Genomic DNA, 18,552 nt, shown 5'->3' with positions numbered 1-18,552 from the left:
GAAAGAAATCATAAAGATCAGAGCAGAAATAAATGAAAAAGAAACAGAAAACAATAGCAAAGATCAATAAAACTAAAAGCTGGTTCTTTGAGAAGATAAACAAAATTGATAAACCATTAGCCAGACTCATCAAGAAAAAGAGGGAGAGGACTCAAATCAATAAAATTAGAAATGAAAAAGGAGAAGTTACAACAGACACCACAGAAATACAAAGCATCCTAAGAGACTACTACAAGCAACTCTACGCCAATAAAATGGACAATCTGGAAGAAATGGTCAAATTCTTAGAAAGGTATAACCTGCCAAGACGGAACCAGGAAGAAATAGAAAATATGAACAGACCAATCACAAATAATGAAATTGAAACTGTGATTAAAAATTTTCCAACAAACAAAAGTCCAGGACCAGAGGGCTTCACAGGTGAATTCTATCAAACATTAAAGGAGAGCTAACACCTATCCTTCTCAAATGATTCCAAAAAACTGAAGAGCAAGGAATGCCCCCAAACTCATTCTATATAAAACAAAAATATCCTCCAGGAATAAAGGGGAAATAAAGACATTCCAGATGAAGAAAAACTAGGATAGTTTTTTAAAAGCAGACCTACCCTAAAAACTGACTAAAGGTACTTCTCTACATAGAAATGATAAGAGAAGGAATATTGGAATATCAGAAAGGAAGAAAAAAACAATGGAAAGAACAAAAATATGGATAAATACAATAGATTTTCCTTCTCTTGAGTTTTCTAAATTACGCTTCACGTTAAGCAAAAACTATAATACTGTTTAATGTGGCTCTGAATGTCTGTAGAGAAAATATTTAAGACAATTATTAATGGAGGAAGGTAAAGAGATGCAACAGAGGTCAGGTTCACTTCACTTGAACTGGTAAAATGTCAACACCAGTAGACTGCAATAAGTTATGTATATACAATGTAATACCTAGTAAATATACTGAAATAGCTATACAAAGAGATATACCAAAAACATATATATAAATAAAAATGGAATTCTAAAATAAGTTCATGTAGTCCATAGAAGGGAAGAATAAGAAAACAGAGATATGAAAACCAGAGAAAACAAACAGAAGCAAAAATAAAATGACAGACTTAAGTCCTAACATGTCAATAATTACATTAAATGTAAGTGGTCTAACAACACCAATTAAATATAGAGATTGACAGACTGGATAAAAAAACATGACCCAGGGCTTCCCTGGTGGCACAGTGGTTGAGAATCTGCCTGCCAATGAAGGGGACACGGGTTTGAGCCCTGGTCTGGGAAGATCCCACATGCCGCGGAGCAACTAGGCCCGTGAGCCACAACTACTGAGCCTGAGCGTCTGGAGCCTGTGCTCCGCAACAAGAGAGGCCGTGATAGTGAGAGGCCCGCGCACCGCGATGAAGAGTGGCCCCCGCTTGCTGCAACTAGAGAAAGCCCTCGCACAGAAATGAAGACCCAAAACAGCCAAAAATAAATAAATAAATTAATTAATTAAAAATAAATGTCCCTCTGCCTCAGGAGTGGTCTGATGCACAGATACTTCAAAGCCTTCAAAGGAACCCCAGCTCTTAGAGGACAAAGAGCAAAGTCCTTCTAGATATGAGCCCTGCTGCGTTTCTGATCTCCTCCTCTTTACCATGCCTCTGTGTGCTCAAGCTAAAAATGAACAACTGTACTTCACCAAATCTAATGCACCATTGGTTGTAAGCTACACCATTATTTTACGTTCCACTGAGAAAGGGGGGGAAAAATACTGTCAACTAAACTATGACTTGTCATCAATTTTAAGATATATCCCAAATTCTGAGATACTAAAATGTGAAAAACTGTGTGGTCTAGAAGCCATGAAATCCAGTGCTCGCTGTTTCCCTCCAGCCCCGTTGCTCTCTAAACAGCTCATGCAGCTCAATATTAAAAAAACAAACAACCTAATCAAAAACTGGGCAGAAGACCTAAATAGACACTTCTCCAAAGAATTGCATATACCCAGAGAAAACCATAATTCAAAAAGACACGTGCACCCCAATGTTCATTGCAGCACTAATTACAATAGCCCGGTCATCGAAGTAACCTAAATGCCCATCAACAGAGGAATGGATAAAGAAGATGTGGTACATATATATAATGGAATTTTACTCAGCCATAAAAAGGAACGAAATTGGGTCATTTGTAGAGACATAGATGGCTCTAGAGACTGTCATACAGAGTGAAGTAAGTCTGAAAGAGAAAAACAAATATCGTACATTAACGCATATATGTGGAACCTAGAAAAATGGTACAGATGAACTGGTTTGCAGGGCAGAAATAGAGACACAAATGTAGAGAACAAACATGGATACCAAGGGGGGAAAGTGGCAGGGGGTTGGTGGTGGTGTGATGACTTGGGAGGTTGGGATTGACATATATACACTAATATGTATAAAATGGATAACTAATAAGAACCTGCTGTATAAAAAAGTAAAATAAAATTCAAAAATTCAAAAAAAAAAAGGGTTCCCCCCCATTTCAAACACATCCATCAACTCACATATTTATCTTTTTGTTTTTGGTGAGGATATCTAAGTTCTACTCTCTTAACAACTTTTAATTATACAATACAGTGCTATCAACTACATGTTTTACATTGGATCCTCAGGCCTTATTCATGTCATAGTTGAAAATTTGTACCCTTTTACCAACCTCTCCCTATTTCCTCTATCCCCAGCCCCTAGCAGTTACTTTTCTACTAAAATCCTAGGACTTTTTTTTTTTTTCTAAAATTCTAAACTATGGGGATCATGGTGATGGTTGACCAGGGCTCCCTGACCTATACAGGCCTCTGCTATGGGGGTGATGGCCAGTCCTGGTGTCTGAGTGATTCCCTGGGCCCAGCAAAAGGACCACATTTCCCGAGCCCTGAAGACAAGGGCTAACATCCCAAAATATGGACTCATTTTCCACTCTACCTTCATTGGTTGAGCAGCTGCTAAGAACAAAGGCTGCATCTCCTGATACCTGGCAAACAAATGCAGTATTGCCTCATGAATTGATTGCTTCTCTGAGGTACCCACCAGTGTATTTGGGTAGAAGCTTCTAGAACAAGTTGAGGAGCAGCTGTCCTTCTGTGAGACTGGATAGATTCCACGAAAGAATCTGGATGTCATGAAGGAGGTAATGGTTCAGAGGAAGCGGCTGCTGAGATTACTAGGAAGCTGCAGAAACAAGAGAAGTAACGCTTGAAGAAGGAAAAGAAATGGCTGGCTGCAATTTCCCTGGCATCTTCAGAAAACAGCAGTAGTACTCTAGAGGGGTGTTGAGGAGATAAGTGAAAGACCCAAAAAGAAGCAAAAGCAAAAGCCCTAGGAGGCTCCTCAGGAGAATGGAATAGAAGACCCATCCGTCTCCTTCTCCAAACCCAAGAAAAAGAAATCTTTTTCCAAGGAGGAGCTGGTTAGTAGTGATCTTGAAGGAATAGCTGTCAGTGGAAGTCTTCCCAAGCGGAAGAAATCTTTGCCCAAAGAAGAACCAGTTAGTGACCCTGAAGAGTCAGGAAACAAGAGTGTTCCCAAGAAAAAGAGGAAATTCTCTTCCAAGGAGGAGCCACTCAGCAGTGGACCTGAAGAGGCCGCTGCCAGCAAGAGCAACAGCTCCAAGGAAAAAAAAAGCTCTGAAAGCTGTCCCAGGAAAATTAGAATGGACATTTCCCTAGTGGGGCATAACTTGCAGAGATATTTCTCAATCCATCCCCTATAGTCCAATAAAAATAAAAACATTTTCAAAAAAAAATCCTAAGACTAGATACTGAGACAAAAAGCTTTTGATACACATTATAAACTGTTTTATGTCAGGGAGATGGGCCAAATATACCCTTTTCTCAGCTATGTGTAATATCTGTGCCTACATCATGTATTATCATTTTTTAAAAATTTCACAATCTCCACTTAATGGGCAAAAGTGATATGTTAAATTTTCATAATTTAAAATAGTAGCAAAAAATATTTATTGGGCACTTGCCAGGTGCTACCACCTAAGGCTGTGCTAAGGATTTAACCTTAACTTTCTCATTTAATTCTCAAAGCAACCCTGTAAATCAGGTCATTATTTTCATTTCAGGCACAAGAAAATTTAGGCTTGGCAAGATTAAGCAATTTGCCCCAGGTTGTGTACTGTGAATGATTATTTTAACCTTGTTCATTTACTTAATGGGACAAATACTTTAATTTTTTATGATGTTAAACGGTTTGATCTTTTTTGTTGTGGCTTCTGATCTTTGTATCATTCTAATGAAGACCTTCCCTATACTACGATTCTAAAATATTTTCATATGTTTTCTTAACTTTTCTGGAATTTATTTTTAGGTATCGTATGTAGTAGGGCTCTGATTTAATTTTTTTCCCAAGTGTATACACTGTTGTCCAAGCACCATTTATGAATATTCTTTTTATAATTTGAAATGCTAATTTTCTTATATGCTAAATTCCCGTATAATCTGTAATTTGCTCTTAGACTCTATTCCTTTCCCTTGATTTATTTGTCCATAAATAGTGTATCTATAAAGAATGCCAATACTGTATTTAAAAAATTTAATGTATAGTGTGTTTTGATATGTGGGAGGAGTAATCATTCTTTATTGGTCTTGTTTTTAAATATTTATAGGTTATTCTTGCTTTTTTTTCACTTTCCTTTTAGGTTTGAAAAATAGTTTATTGAGTTCCATGAAAAAAATCATGCTGGAATTTTGTCTAGCATTGCATCAAATCTATAGATTATTTTAGTGCATAACTGATATGTTTATATATTAATTCTTCCCATCCAGGAATATAATATGTCTTACTATTTATTTAGCTGTCCTTTTATGTCTTTTAGTAAAAATTTTACTTTTTCTCTATATTAGTTGTTTGTTTGTTATATCTTCCCTGCCTCTTTCCTTCCTTCTTTCCTTTCATTTATGTGCCAAGCACGGTGGTAAACAATATGGTGATAAGTATAGAGGTCTATGGCCTCATTAAGTTTGGAGGGGGAAATACACAGTCAGTAGATAATCATAGAAATAGATATAAAATCACAAGTGCTATGAAGGAAAAGACGCCATGATAACGAGGGTTTATTTTAGGTGTATATTGCCTAATTTGATCTTCCTAAGGAAGTTAAGATCTGAAAGTTGAGTTAGAGTCAGTGTGTTAGGAACTTAATTGCTTTCGTTGCTATTGTGAATGGAATCTTTGTAATAACATTAAAATTTTTTTTTTGGAGGGAATGGGAGGAAGTCTGGGAATATAATGTTATGTTGATAGTTATTTTTCTTGCTACACAAAAGATAATATTCTGCTCTATTCTGGCTTCCACTGGTGTTAAGAAGTCAACTTTTAGTCTAGCTGTTATTCTTTTGCTAGTTTATCTGTCTTTTCTCTATTACTTTTAAGAAATTCTCTTTGCCTTTGGTGTTCTGCAGTTTCTCTGTCAGGTATCTAAGGGAGGATTTATTTTTACTTATCCTGTTTGGAATTTATTTGGCTTAAACCTGGTCTTAGGATTAGTGCCTTTCAACAATTCTGGAAAATATTCAGCTATTATTTCTTTGAATATTGCCTCTTTCATATTCTCTCCATTATCTCTTAATGAAAATCCAATTAGATACATGTTAGACCATCTTATGCTATTGTTCAAGTTTCTTAACTGCACTTGTATTTTCTGTCTCTGTGTTTCTTACTAATGCATTCTAGATTATTTCTTAGATGTATTTTCCTGTTTCCTAAATCACTGCTATTTGGAGACTAATTTCTATTGAAACTACTCTTGGAGTTTTATTAACTTTGTTAAGTCTAGTTATTATATTTATTATTTCTCAAAGTTTATTTGGTCCTTTTAAAAATCTGCTTGATGATTGATAAAATCTTTTATTCATATTTTTAATACCTGTTTTTATTTCCTTAAACATAAAATGTAGTACTTTTATTCTCTGTTGATTATTTCAGTAAATGAAGTCTTTGCATTTCCGATTGTTCTATTATTTTTGCTGTCTCTTGCTCATATTGCCTCCAATTCCTTGTATATTGTGATTTTTGCCTGTGAGGTCATATTCTTGGAACTTTATGCATGGGAATGATTGGTGTGTCCCTTCAAATATGTGAGTTGTCTTTTGTCAGGGATTTGGTGGTACTTCTAACCCAGGATCACTTTTACTAACTTCACAGATTGAGGCTTCTTGGGCAAGTCAATAGAGTGAATTTGGTCTGAAAACCCACATTAAGATCAGCTTGGGTTTGTGAATTCTTAGGAGAGATGTTTTTCCTTTATCTCGTTCCAAGTTTTGAGATATGCATTTTATTTTGCTTTCTCTTGGGCTTGGGTGGGGGTGGGGGGAATGCTAGTTCTAAGTTCTCCTTACACTTAAGGTAGAGCCCTTTGTGGTCTTAGCTTTATACCAGGGGGGGAGAAAGATAATGTACAGGATCAATTGGATTTCCCACCTAGAGTGGGCTCCAAGGTTTTTCTCCTTTACCACATGTCATTTTGAGACGATGAAAACTGATGCTGAGGCTATATGATTTAAGAGATTGCCCCAGGGGTTCTGTTTACCTTTGTGGGTTCTCACGTTCACTTAGTGTTTGGCTTCTGAATTTTATTTACCTTTTTTTAAGGAGGGGGGCAGCATATTGATGTACTCAAAAATGCTGCTTTTAACAAACATTTTATTCAGTAATTTTAGTGGGAGAATCAGGGTTTTATCTGCTGTTCTCATCTACTTAGTTTAGAATTTGTTTAGTTTTATTTACCTTTGCAAGCAATCCTTTTGGAAATAAGACAAGAATAAATAAATTATAGCAAAGAATTTACCAAGCAGCTATATCAAGTTTTGTCTGCCAAAGTGAAATATTTAACATTTTCTATTTAAATCTGATGTTATTTATAAGCATAGCAAGTGCATTTGTGATGTTAGGCGATGTTAAATTTGAAATCAGAAAGGAATTTAGAGATTATGTCATTAGAGTATCTACTGTATGCATAGTTTTCAGTTGGAGAAGCAGAATGAAGATTAGAAGATGTATAGGGTTGAATTCCGCCTCTGCTACTCACCAGCTGTGTGTCCTTAACAAACATCGAACTTTCCTGAGCCTTAGGTCTCTCTATAGTCAAATGAAAACAATAGTTCTTGATCTTCCCAAGTTATAGAATAGTTGCTAGAGTTGGATGTGTTAATAATATATGGGCCAGTGCTTGTAACCTGCTATTATTGTTAATTTTGAAGTCTTTAATTTGCTTCTTTTAATCTCATGAGATTTCTGTGAGAGAAGGCTGTTAATGCATTCATAGATTGCTACCTTTGTTCTACGTAACCTCTTGAAATCCACCTCATTTCTTTAGCCTTCTTTAATTTCCTCTGTATGACATTCTAGCTCAGTTAAGCTTTAGAGCATAGAGCAGACACTAAGAAATTTGAAAGCTGGTTTAGAAAGATTTATTGAAATGTACACGGAGTATTACCTAGTTATAAATGTCTTTCACATTTGTATCAGATGGAGCTATATTCCAGTGTTTTAGGATATAAAGTAAAACTAGTCTTTGATAGAGAATAAGTAAAAGCCCATGCGATATCCAGTCAGTATTGGAAAGATTTTTGAAAAGTCAGTTGCCTTTTGATAGGATTAGATTCTTTGTCTACCTGTCAGCAGGGGGAGCCTTTGCCTCACTTTTTGATTCCAGAAGTCTGACAGTGGTGAGTTTGTAAAGAGCCATCATATTATGGAAAATGCTTGTTTCCTCACCTAACCTAGGCCTGAATCGGTTTTGGAGACAGTTTTTCCTTTCTTCTCCTAACGGGAAAACTTTTTGTGCTTGTTTTCTGAGTTTTTTTTATACTAGTGGTATTTAAGTGCTGGTATGGGGGTTCTTTAAAAGTGCTTCATGCTAGGATAAACTAGTGGTTTGCAAATGCTTTGCCCCGTTAAAGTTTTAAATGGTCTTAAGGTAATGAAAAAAAATTAGCTAATGAAGTAAATTTTTCATAAAGCTAAAATTTGTTCAGTTAAAGGGCTATATTGAGGACTAACATTTTCTACTTCCTACTTATTTGTTTTACATTGTCTTTGTAGAAAATGTTGGTGATGATAGTCTTTATTTATTTATTTATTTAAAAAATATCCTTATTGGGCAGTTTACAAGGTTGACAACCTATGATGTTCCCCAGTAGTTTCTGAAATTTTATAGATCAGTGAAATTCAAGAGCCAAGTACTTTAGCAAATAAAGATTGGAACTTCTGAACTGAACCATTTCCAACTTCCTGGACACCTTTTTTCCTAACTTTTCCCTGAGATGTTTACTCCCCTTTTACACCTAAGGAGTGAGACTTAATGACTAAACTACTGTATCTGATATTCAAGATATAAGTGTAGGTACTAGGGAAAGTTGGTTTGATTATTTTTTTAAGTGTGCTGTATTTGGAATTAAGATTGGCATGCATTCCTACCATGTTTCAGGTCCTGAACTGGTTAGTTTGCATATGTTCCGTATCTTTACAGCAACCCAGTGGGGTATAGAGATTGTGATAGGGTTTATTTTGCATGTGAAGAAACAGAGTGAACGAAATTAAACAAAATAGCCAAGTCACGTATCTAGAATGTGTCAGAGCAGGATTAAAACATTACCAGGTTGTCTTTTTGATTGAAAATCATTGCTCTTTCCACTACATATTAATACTTTATGCTACATTTGATACTTTTCCCATCTTTGCTCAATTTATTCTTTTATAATATACCATCCTGCTCTAAGAACAAAGAATAGCCAGAGAGTATACTATTCAGTACCCTTTTGGGGGGTGCTTTTCCTGCTGGTAATAATCCCTTGTTTCATATTACCCAGAGAAAGACTTTGTACCCAGGGCTCTAATAATTACTAAAGCTTTAAGGCTTAATCTGTGTATGTTTTTGCAGTTAGAGTTTTATGAAATACTGATGAATTTAAAGATCATTCTGTTTCTTTGGTATCCTCTTTGGGCTGCCACAATTTATTCTTTATGGTTAAGTGATTTCCCTTCTCATTTATATATTTTCCTTTTGCCATCCTTTCCCACCCCACCTCTATTTCTTGTGTCTTTCTATTAGGCTTTACCTTTCTTAAGAGCAAGAGTATTTCCTAGTATATCTGATGTTGCACATACAATGAATACTTTGTCTTTTGACATAGTACTAAGCCCTGAAATAATTTAGAATTTCAGCTTCTTAAGTGTCACATATTAAAACTAATTGTTTTAGGGCCTTTTCCATACCACTTTTATTTTGCTGCTATTCATTCATTCATTGAATGATTATTTATTGATCTCTACTATATACTAGGGACTATTTGGGGTGGGAATGTGTGGTGAATAAAGCATAATGCCAAATCTCAAGGGGTTTTCATGTGACTATGGTAATGTTATCAAATATCTTGGCCCACTTGATGATCATTGGCATCCTGATACCTAGTACTACAGTTTGACATGGTTTTCTACTTCCATGTGAGTTCAGTTGACTTGAACAGATATTTTTGGAGCACTGACATATAAGGGACTAGACTCAATGCTGTGAGCCAGACCGTGAAAACAAAATCTACTTACCTTCAAGGATTTTATGCTTCCTTTATGGGAGTTGAGGAGGGGAGAGAAATGTGCCAAATTTAGCTGTATCACCAGGAAAAATATTGTCAGTACTAATAGGCAGTGATGCAGAATGTACTAAGAAAGAATAGAGGAAGAGTGCATTATTTATACCTAAAGGGGATTGGAGAAAGCTTCAAAATGGTTGGGTGCTGGGGATGGAGGATATGTAGAAGGATTTTATGAGGTTAAGATGGGGGAATGGTATCTGAGGTGAATTTAACTAGCGTAACAAATGCATAAGGGCATTTAGGGTAAGCTTATGTTACCTGAAGTATTTGGTGGTTGGGACTGGATGAGAAAGAGTAGTCAAAGTTCATTTAGCGGATACACTGAAGAGTTCTTTGGATATCCTGCTTATTAATTTCTACTTATTTCTGGAAACACTGGCGTACCTTTGAAATTTTTGAGTGGGTTGATAATGTGATTCCATCTGTATATTAAGATGATTACTTTGGTATATTTGTTTTCATGACTTTTATTCAAGATATGGTATTTTAACTGCTTCTTTTAGAAGAATCCAAAGACATTTAACAGACCAAACAATGGTTAAGTGGCGCATCAAACTTTGTGATAAGAATTGACAGTTCAGGAAACCTAAAGTCATTGTTGTCATTATCCCAAATTCATTTTGATTTGCCTTTTAAAATTATATGAGTTTAGATGAAGTTGAACCTCAGCTGAGAATTTCCTGGCTTTAGTTATTTTTTTCACAACGTAATTTAATTGGTTATAGTGAATTCAGTGTAGACTATAGTTTTTTCTTATTCCTTCTTTTGATACAATGACGATTTTAGGATTGAGAGTTAACAATATATAAAAAGCAAATATTTAGCTTTTGGTGTTATTGCTTTATTGGACTGATAATATTGCAAATGAAGAATGTTTGTACAAAATGAAGAGGTATTTAAATTTCTTTTCTTTTTAAAATTATTTTTTGGGGAGAGTTTTCTGGATTTCTTATAATGGCTGGTTATTACCTTGAGAAGTTTACCTCACTTTGAAACCAGTTATTTTAAAAAATATATCTCCAACATTATACTCACCCTTTAAGAATTTTCCTTTTGGATGAGAGAGAAGAAAGGAATGCTAATAAATAATGGGCTCTGCTGTATGATATCATCTATCTTGTCTTTCGTATGTCACTCAGGGTCATCCTGCAAAAAACGTCAATAAAAGAGAGGCAGGGTGGGGGGCAGGGGAAGAAAATGGGTATGTGTGTGTTGGGGGAGGGTACAGAGGCAGAGACAGCTCATTCCCAAATAGAGCTTTCTGAAACACCCATAAATACTTCTTTAGAGATTTCTTCAATAGTTATCATGTTAGAGAAATTGCTGTTTTGAGGAAAGTATACTTAAAATAGACAGAAAATCATCTTGAATAGACAGCAGTTCACACAGACCTAGGTTTTGAGAGATTTTCCATAGTTCTTGAAGTCTTAAAAATCCTTTGCTTTGGCAAAAAGGGTGAATTTCTGATTTGGTGTGTGCTCCTTCCCACATTAAATTTAATCCTTTTTGGTCTGAAGGATTTTTTTCCTCTCAATTTTAAGTTTTTCACATAATTTGGTCTGTAAGGAAACTGGTAATCCAGTAATATCAAACACTTACCATTTATTGAATGCTTATTAGGTACCAGCCAGTATGCATTTTTATTGTATTTTGTCTTTACAGTAGCATCATTACAATTTTCTCCTCATACGACTGCTGTACAGATGAGGAAATTTGATAGGGCTTTCAGGGCTAAAATAATGTTGCAGCAAATGTGGACTTAAGTTGCGGCTTTGCCATCAGTTCTGATGAGCATGCCTGCCATCTTCATCAGCAGTATCTCCCTCCACTCAACGCCCTCCCTCAGAGTTTACTGATCTTATTCCTCTTCAAACAGAGCTTTCTTATAATCCTATAATCCAAGTCTGAATGGTGTGCTTTCTGCTTTTGCTTCTCTGAACGTTTGGCAAACTCTTTCTCAGTCTGCAAAACCCAAGTGTTATTTCTGTTCTGAAGCTTTTCTTGATTCTTCCAGATACTATTAATCACGCTTCCATAGCCTTTGTATGCCTCTGTTCTTACATTGTCATAACTCCCGTATTCACTGAACTTTCTGAGGGTAGTGACCGTCTCTCCTAGCATATACTAGGTACAGCAAATGTTTGTGGACTTTGTTGAATGAATGTGAATTCTGGAGAATATCAAATCTTTCATGATCATTACATCTGACAAAGTAATTCACCCAGTATTTTGTGGATGCAAGTGATAATATAATGTTAGGGCCTTCTTTTAAACTCTAACATTGCATTCATATTGACTCTATCACATGTAATGCTAATTTAATGAATGGTTGTAATTTCTTTATAATATGTTATTAACCTTGTTCACAGTTTAGGGGGAAAATAGTGATAAATAGCTTAGTGGAACACACACTAGTGGTCTTTGTGAGGCTATTAAAATTCCTATTAAAATGAGAACATTAAAATGTCAAAAGTCAAGTTCATAGGAAGAGTTAGTATGTAGACCCAATTTGTATTTTCCTCAGTCTTAGTTAGTCTTACGAATTATTTATTGGCATAACACTTGACTAATAGTTGAGAATTTGTGTAATTTTGTGTAATTTGTGTAATTTTTCTGTGTTACATATTTAAAAATATTAGCCATTTAGCTCAACACATGTATCCGATTTGTTGATTTCCTCTGTTTTCTTAGGGCTTTAAATAAATTTTATTTATTTATTTATTTATAACTAAGATTTTAAACTTTGAATCTACTTGAATATTGCATTATTATTAGACACTAATTACTTTTCAAATGCTCAAATAAAAAAATATGAGGGAGAGAGTAATAAGAAAGAAGTTAGCTATTCTTTTATTCAATTAATTACCAATTATTAATTCTTAAGCATAGCCAAATAGTAGCATGTATCTCAAAACAATGGTGATAGTTTTATTTCTATAATGATATGAGTGAAAAGGCACAAGATGATATTTAATGGCAAATTTACTATCCTGCAAGCTCTAGAAATCCATCTACCATTGTTTTTAAGTCAATATCTGTTGAAATCCTACTCTGAACATTTTTGTGTCTGTGCTCATAGCAAACATGTTGTATCATTTTTGAGTTAAGTTTGCAATAAAGATTAATAAGTTAGTGTTTCAGTTTTTCTGTAACAACAAAACAAAACCTTTTTCTGTGCATGAAGTGCATGCATAAAACGAGCGGAAGTTCCACAGACTTTTGGACTCTTCTGTTCTTACGTATAAGTCTCTTGATGTTTCCTGTCTGCCTTTTTGACTACCTGTACAGCTGTTTTTCATGTGTTTTTCAGACTTGGAGAAAGACCAAGTATTTTTGACAGCTGTTTGCTGAACTGCAATGTATGCTTGGCCACAGGTCACATTTGCATTTCTTCACTTCTATTTTTACTCAATGTGTAAAAGAAATATGAGCATAGAGAGATTCAGAAAACATGTAGCATGCTGAGTAATGGTAGTCTTCTTCTCCACTTACTCTGCTACATAGATTCCACAGGAAGAAAAAGACAGCAGAGAAATGGAGGAAATGGTATTCAGAACTACCCTCCATGGGGCCCTTGTTGCTATAATAATGAATGATGGAAAATGCTCTGGGTTATGCATGGTGGAAAGAACTGAGCACAGACACACACACACACACACACACACACACACACACACACACACACTGCTACAGACTATTTTAGTGAACAGACTATAATTTAGTAAAGAAAAGTGTTAATCTAGCAGTCAGTTCAACATGTAATTGATTACCAATTTATGCATCATGTTAAAGCTTTGTCAATATGATATTTTAACACCAGGAAATGAGACACACTTCTTAATAAATATTCATCTCATGAGGCTGCCATAATGGAACTTTCCTGCCTCCACCCACCCATCCCCACAGGCACAAAATTTTTTCATTGCCTTTGAAAATGAAAAATACTGATTTCCAAAGTTCTTTCAAAATGATTTTGGTAGGTCCTTTGTCAGTTTGTTCCTAGATCTTTCAAATAGTATTTCAAATCACAATGCTTATTTTTCTGTCATCATGGTTATGATTAATGAGATAAACATCCAGATTTTAAATTCTGATGAAATCTCCACCCTTCCTAGTTATTTCAACTTTAAAAGATAATTTTTTCCCTGTATTATTTAGGCATAATTTTTGAGGAAACATTACTTAGCTATTGTCATCTTTTCAATCTGTTGCTTTTACATTTCACACCCTGTTGGTAGAACTTGATCCATTGCATTGGATGAGGTCTAATTGCCTCTGTATCTTTTTCTAATATGTTCTTTTTCTCTTGCAGAAATTTCCTCTGCTTTTACCTTTGATCTCTTTTCATTCTACTTATCCTTCTCAGTCTAGGTATCCTTCTCATCTGAGAGGTAGGATACATCCTACCTCTATCATGAAACCTTTCCCAGGAAGTTCCCTGTAATGAGGCTCTTTGATTTTCTATAGTGCTTAGTCAGTTTCACATCCTTTAGGTTTTATATATTAACTTACGTTATTTAAAAAAAATGGATCCAGTGCAGTAAAATGGAGTCAGATTCTGACTTGGGTACTAGCTGTCATTTTTTAATTCTTTGACATTAGACAAATTATTTAAGCTCTGTGGGTTTCAGTCTTCTCATGTGTAAAATGGGACTATTGTTATTAAAGATCATAGCTATATGCTGGATAAATGTTTAGCACAAAGGCGGGAATATAACAGGTGCTCAGTAAGTGGCAGTAGTAGTTATTTGCTGTTGTTCTATATTTCTTACAGCTCCTAATATAATACTGAGCATGTGGTAAAGACTCTTTGAGTATGGCTCATGGCTAGGTCATTTAAATAGCTCCTGAAATCCCATCGCTTTTATGAAGACTTCCTGTTGGCTCTGTTCTATTAGAACTACAAAACTTTCATGGCTTCTCTGGACTGTTCTTTCTGTTCTCATTATCAGTAAGGGGAGCCTTTGGTATGTATTCTGAAGTGGCTTCCAATACAGTGATTTGAAGGATTTATTTATTTATTTTTGAGTAATGTTTTGGATTGATCCCTACATTTTTCTAATCGTCAGTGGCTAGGATTGTAATAAATAAAGCATTTTTCATGTACTTAAAATGCAGTATGTGAATTGCATATAATAAAGTCTCAGCCAATCTGAGCTGCAGATGAATAAAGTATTTTGCCTAGCTTACTTCAGCTCAACAGACATTTATTAATGTATCTCCTATGTGCCAGGCATTTTCTAATTGTTGGATTTACAAAGATGAGTAAGATATACCTTCTTGCTGTTGAGTTTAAGCTAGGGTTAATGAGAGACACAAAAACAGATAATTTCAATCAGTGATTAGCTGTAAGATGAAGGTAAGGATGGGACTCTGTGGGATCACAGATGGAGGGTAATTGAAGGGAAAGAGAAGATTTCTGGGAAGACATGAGCTTCAGTCTGTGATGTCTCTCAGAGGACAAATGGGTTGATCCACTTGATTCAGGGACAGAGAGCCAACTCAGCTTCAATATTTATGAGAATTTATTGCCTATAAAGTTCATGGATAGGTTTGGCTCCAAGTGAGGCTTGATGCACTGGCTTAAACAGTGTCTTCCATGGCCCTCTCTTAACTGCACCCTTGTAAAAGCCTAATGCCTTCTGTGATTCCAGACCTTATCCTCCTCACATATTACTCCCCAGGGGGAAGAGTACGTTTTTCTTTAGTTTCAGCTCAGTTTAGGGATTTAGTTTCTTTCATTGGCTGTAAATTATAACCATCCCTTAGCTAATCACTGTGACTAGTGGGATACTAATTAGTTTATATAAGTCAGGGCCTACCTACTCTCAAGCTTAGAATGAAGTCAGTCTCATTCAAGCCTCATGGCTAAAGATGTGAGGAGAGGGCAATGGATGACCAGGAGGCATCCAGCAAATGTTCACTATCCCAGGGGAAGAAAAGTGTAAGAATTTTTTTGGAAAGGAAATAACATAAGCAAAAGCAAGGAAGTATGCACCATTACGATATATGTGGGAAACAGCAGGTAGTTAAATATTAATACAACATTTAGTATGAGACTTAGAAAATAATTATAAAATAATAATGTGATGCAGTATTTAACACCTGCTGGATCTAGTTTCCGTACATTACTTAATTTAATTCTCACAACAGCTAACTAAGTTAGGTACACCGTCTTGCAGATAAGGAAACTTGAGCCCAAATTCACAGCTAATAATTGGTTGAACTGGACTCAAACTCAGATTATCTGACTCTAGAGGCAGCCCATGTGGGCTTAATACAGTATATTAAGTATCTCCTCTATATTGCTAGAGTTTCAGGAAATAAGACTTCATATATCATGCTAAGGAGCCAAGTGTTCTCTGGGGCTCAAGTTTTCTTCAAGCTCTAGCTCTTTTTCATATCATGCCAAAGCAGTAGTTCTCAAACTTTAGCATGCATCAAATAGCCTCTAGGGCTTGTTAAAACCTAGACTTGGGCTCTATCATCATAGTTTCTGATTCCATAGGTATAGAGTGGGATCCTAGGACTTGCATTTCTAAGAATTTCCTAGACAATGCTGATGCTGGTGGTCTGGAAGCCACACTTTGAGGACGACTTCTTTAAGGTCTTTGGGAGACTGGAAGATTTGTGGTTCAGAGACATTCAACATATTGAAATGAACTCAAATTTTATTGTACTTCTGCTTGGAAGTATAGCCTTGACCTCACATTCTTTAATAATACAGAGAGTATATTTTGGTTACAGTAATATCCTCCCCCATAGGTCAAGGTCACTGCATGTGTTTCATTGATTGGATTTCTTCTGTCTCTGATTCTTAACTTATTAAGATTAGATTTATTGCTCTCCTCCTAAGTCCTGCTCAATTTGCTAATGCTCAGTTCCCTCCTTGATGGTTAAAAAAGTGCATTTGTATACTAAAGGAATATATTTGAACACTTTATTTTATTTGTTTACATTTTTATTGTGAAAAAATTTAAATATCAGAACAAGTAACATGAATGTCCATTTTTCCACCATTTAGAGTCAACAGTTGTAAATGTATATACATGTATACACACACTTTTTTTTTTTGATGAAGGATTTGAAAGTAAGTTACAGATCTTATGCCACTTCACTCATAACTATTGCAGAACACATTTCCTGATAAGAACATTCTCATTATGCCACTTCACTCATAACTATTGCAGAACACATTTCCTGATAAGAACATTCTCATATGTAATCACAATACCATAATTACACTTAAGAAAATTAACAATAATTCCTAATGTTATCTAACATGCAGGTACATTCCAATTTCCCCAGTTGTCCCAATGTCTTCTATATCTGATGGTTTTTTGGTATCAGGATCCAATCAAGTGAAATTAAATTTTAAGAGTCAGTAAAGCTGGATGGATCTTTATGCTCAGATAAGTTCTGTGTTATTTAAGATATAAGTTTCATTGCTTTAATAAAGACCAAACTTAATTAAGGAAGATGTTTATTTCTGTCAGATTTAACCACCTGGAGATAAAGTGGTCCAGGACTGGTAGGCAGCTCTGTTGTTCTCAACATGTGGCTTCTATCTTTGAGGCCAAGATAGCTGTTCCAGCCCTACCATCATGCTGGGAAGAGGGGAAGGGAGTGCATACTCAGTCCTTTTAAGGGTAAGTCTGGGTGTTGCACATATCACCCTGCTCCCATCTCATTGGCGAGAAAGTACTCATATGATATATCTGTCACAGAGGCCTGGAGATATAGGCTTTATTCTAACTGGATGGCCATGAATCTAGTGATAATTCAAATACCAAAAGAAAGAATAGCTCTTAGGGGGAGCCGTTAGCATCTCGGCCACAAGTTTGTTTTTGCAAATGACTAAACTATGCTAAACTGTATTAAATCCATTTAATAGCTACTAGTACATTATAATATGACATTTCTCTTTTTGAGATATATAGGGCTAGTAATTGCTTCTAAGCTGAGCCCTGACTGTTATTCTTTTTTGAATTATTTGATATATATTTTATAGATTTCCTGTTGTCTTCTTTTTTGTTGGGGCATAGCTGTCACTGCTTACAGCTATCAGTGTTTTCATACCTTTTCTAATTTGCTATTTCCTTTTCTCTGGTCTGGGGAAGCAGGTAATGATAACCATTATAATGATGCTATGATTTATTGTGTTTTATGTGTGCTACACAGTGTTAGAGACTATTAAATCTTATCTCTAACTTTGGAGCTCTTAGGCAAATATACTCATTTTATAAACGAGGAGGCTGAAGCTCCTGGAATATCAGTAACTTGTTTATGAGAACTGCAACTGTTCGAACCATAATTAAAATAAGAATCGATGCCCTGAGTGAGACCTGGGAATCCTACCTGTAAAAAGTTTGCATCATTTTCATTACAAAGACTTTGCAGCATCTATTTTGATTATTTAGAGGCATATTTATACTTTTTCATTTTTGCTTGGTACAGACAGGAGGATTGCTATATAGTTAAATTCTGGATAGATGACGTACTCTTTGTCTGAATATATCTCTGTGAATACACTTGTACAGCATGCATATACATACAGCATCCATACAAACTCGTATCTTGTTTTATGAAAACTTTAATAAGCATAGTAGATAAAGAATAGATTAAAAAAGCTTAAAACAATGACTGAAAAACCTACTATGCCTTATAAAAGAATTTGAGTTTTGAGGGGATACTCTTCAAAACAGCATTAACATGAACAATCCCTTTCTCTCTAGCGATCCCAGAGTGGTTCAGATGTGTATTTTGTGAATATATGCTAAGACAATATTCAACCTGAAACATCTCTCAGACTATTTAAAGTTGTTAAATTTATTGAATCAATTAAGATGGGGTAGAGTATGTTGCAGTAATAAGCACCCCAAAGATCTCAGTTTGTTTTCTTTTAAAAAAACTCCTTTGGCAACATAT

General features: G+C 35.3%; 1 protein-coding gene and 1 non-coding gene across 7 annotated transcripts in view; both read left to right on the top strand.

Moving 5' to 3' along the window:
* The window catches only part of BBS9 (Bardet-Biedl syndrome 9), a 448,864-nt gene that overhangs the window by 77,185 nt on the left and 353,127 nt on the right, over window positions 1-18,552 (top strand). The window lies entirely within an intron of this gene.
* On the top strand, window positions 2,776-2,861 carry LOC112067190 (small nucleolar RNA SNORD86). Its single transcript, XR_002893134.1, has one exon. It is a non-coding gene; the product is annotated as a small nucleolar RNA SNORD86 (small nucleolar RNA).

This window comes from Physeter macrocephalus, chromosome 5, assembly GCF_002837175.3.
Source record: "Physeter macrocephalus isolate SW-GA chromosome 5, ASM283717v5, whole genome shotgun sequence".
Lineage (NCBI taxonomy): Eukaryota > Metazoa > Chordata > Mammalia > Artiodactyla > Physeteridae > Physeter > Physeter macrocephalus.
Note: the sequence above shows the minus strand (reverse complement) of the source record. Positions and strands in the feature narration are given on the sequence as shown.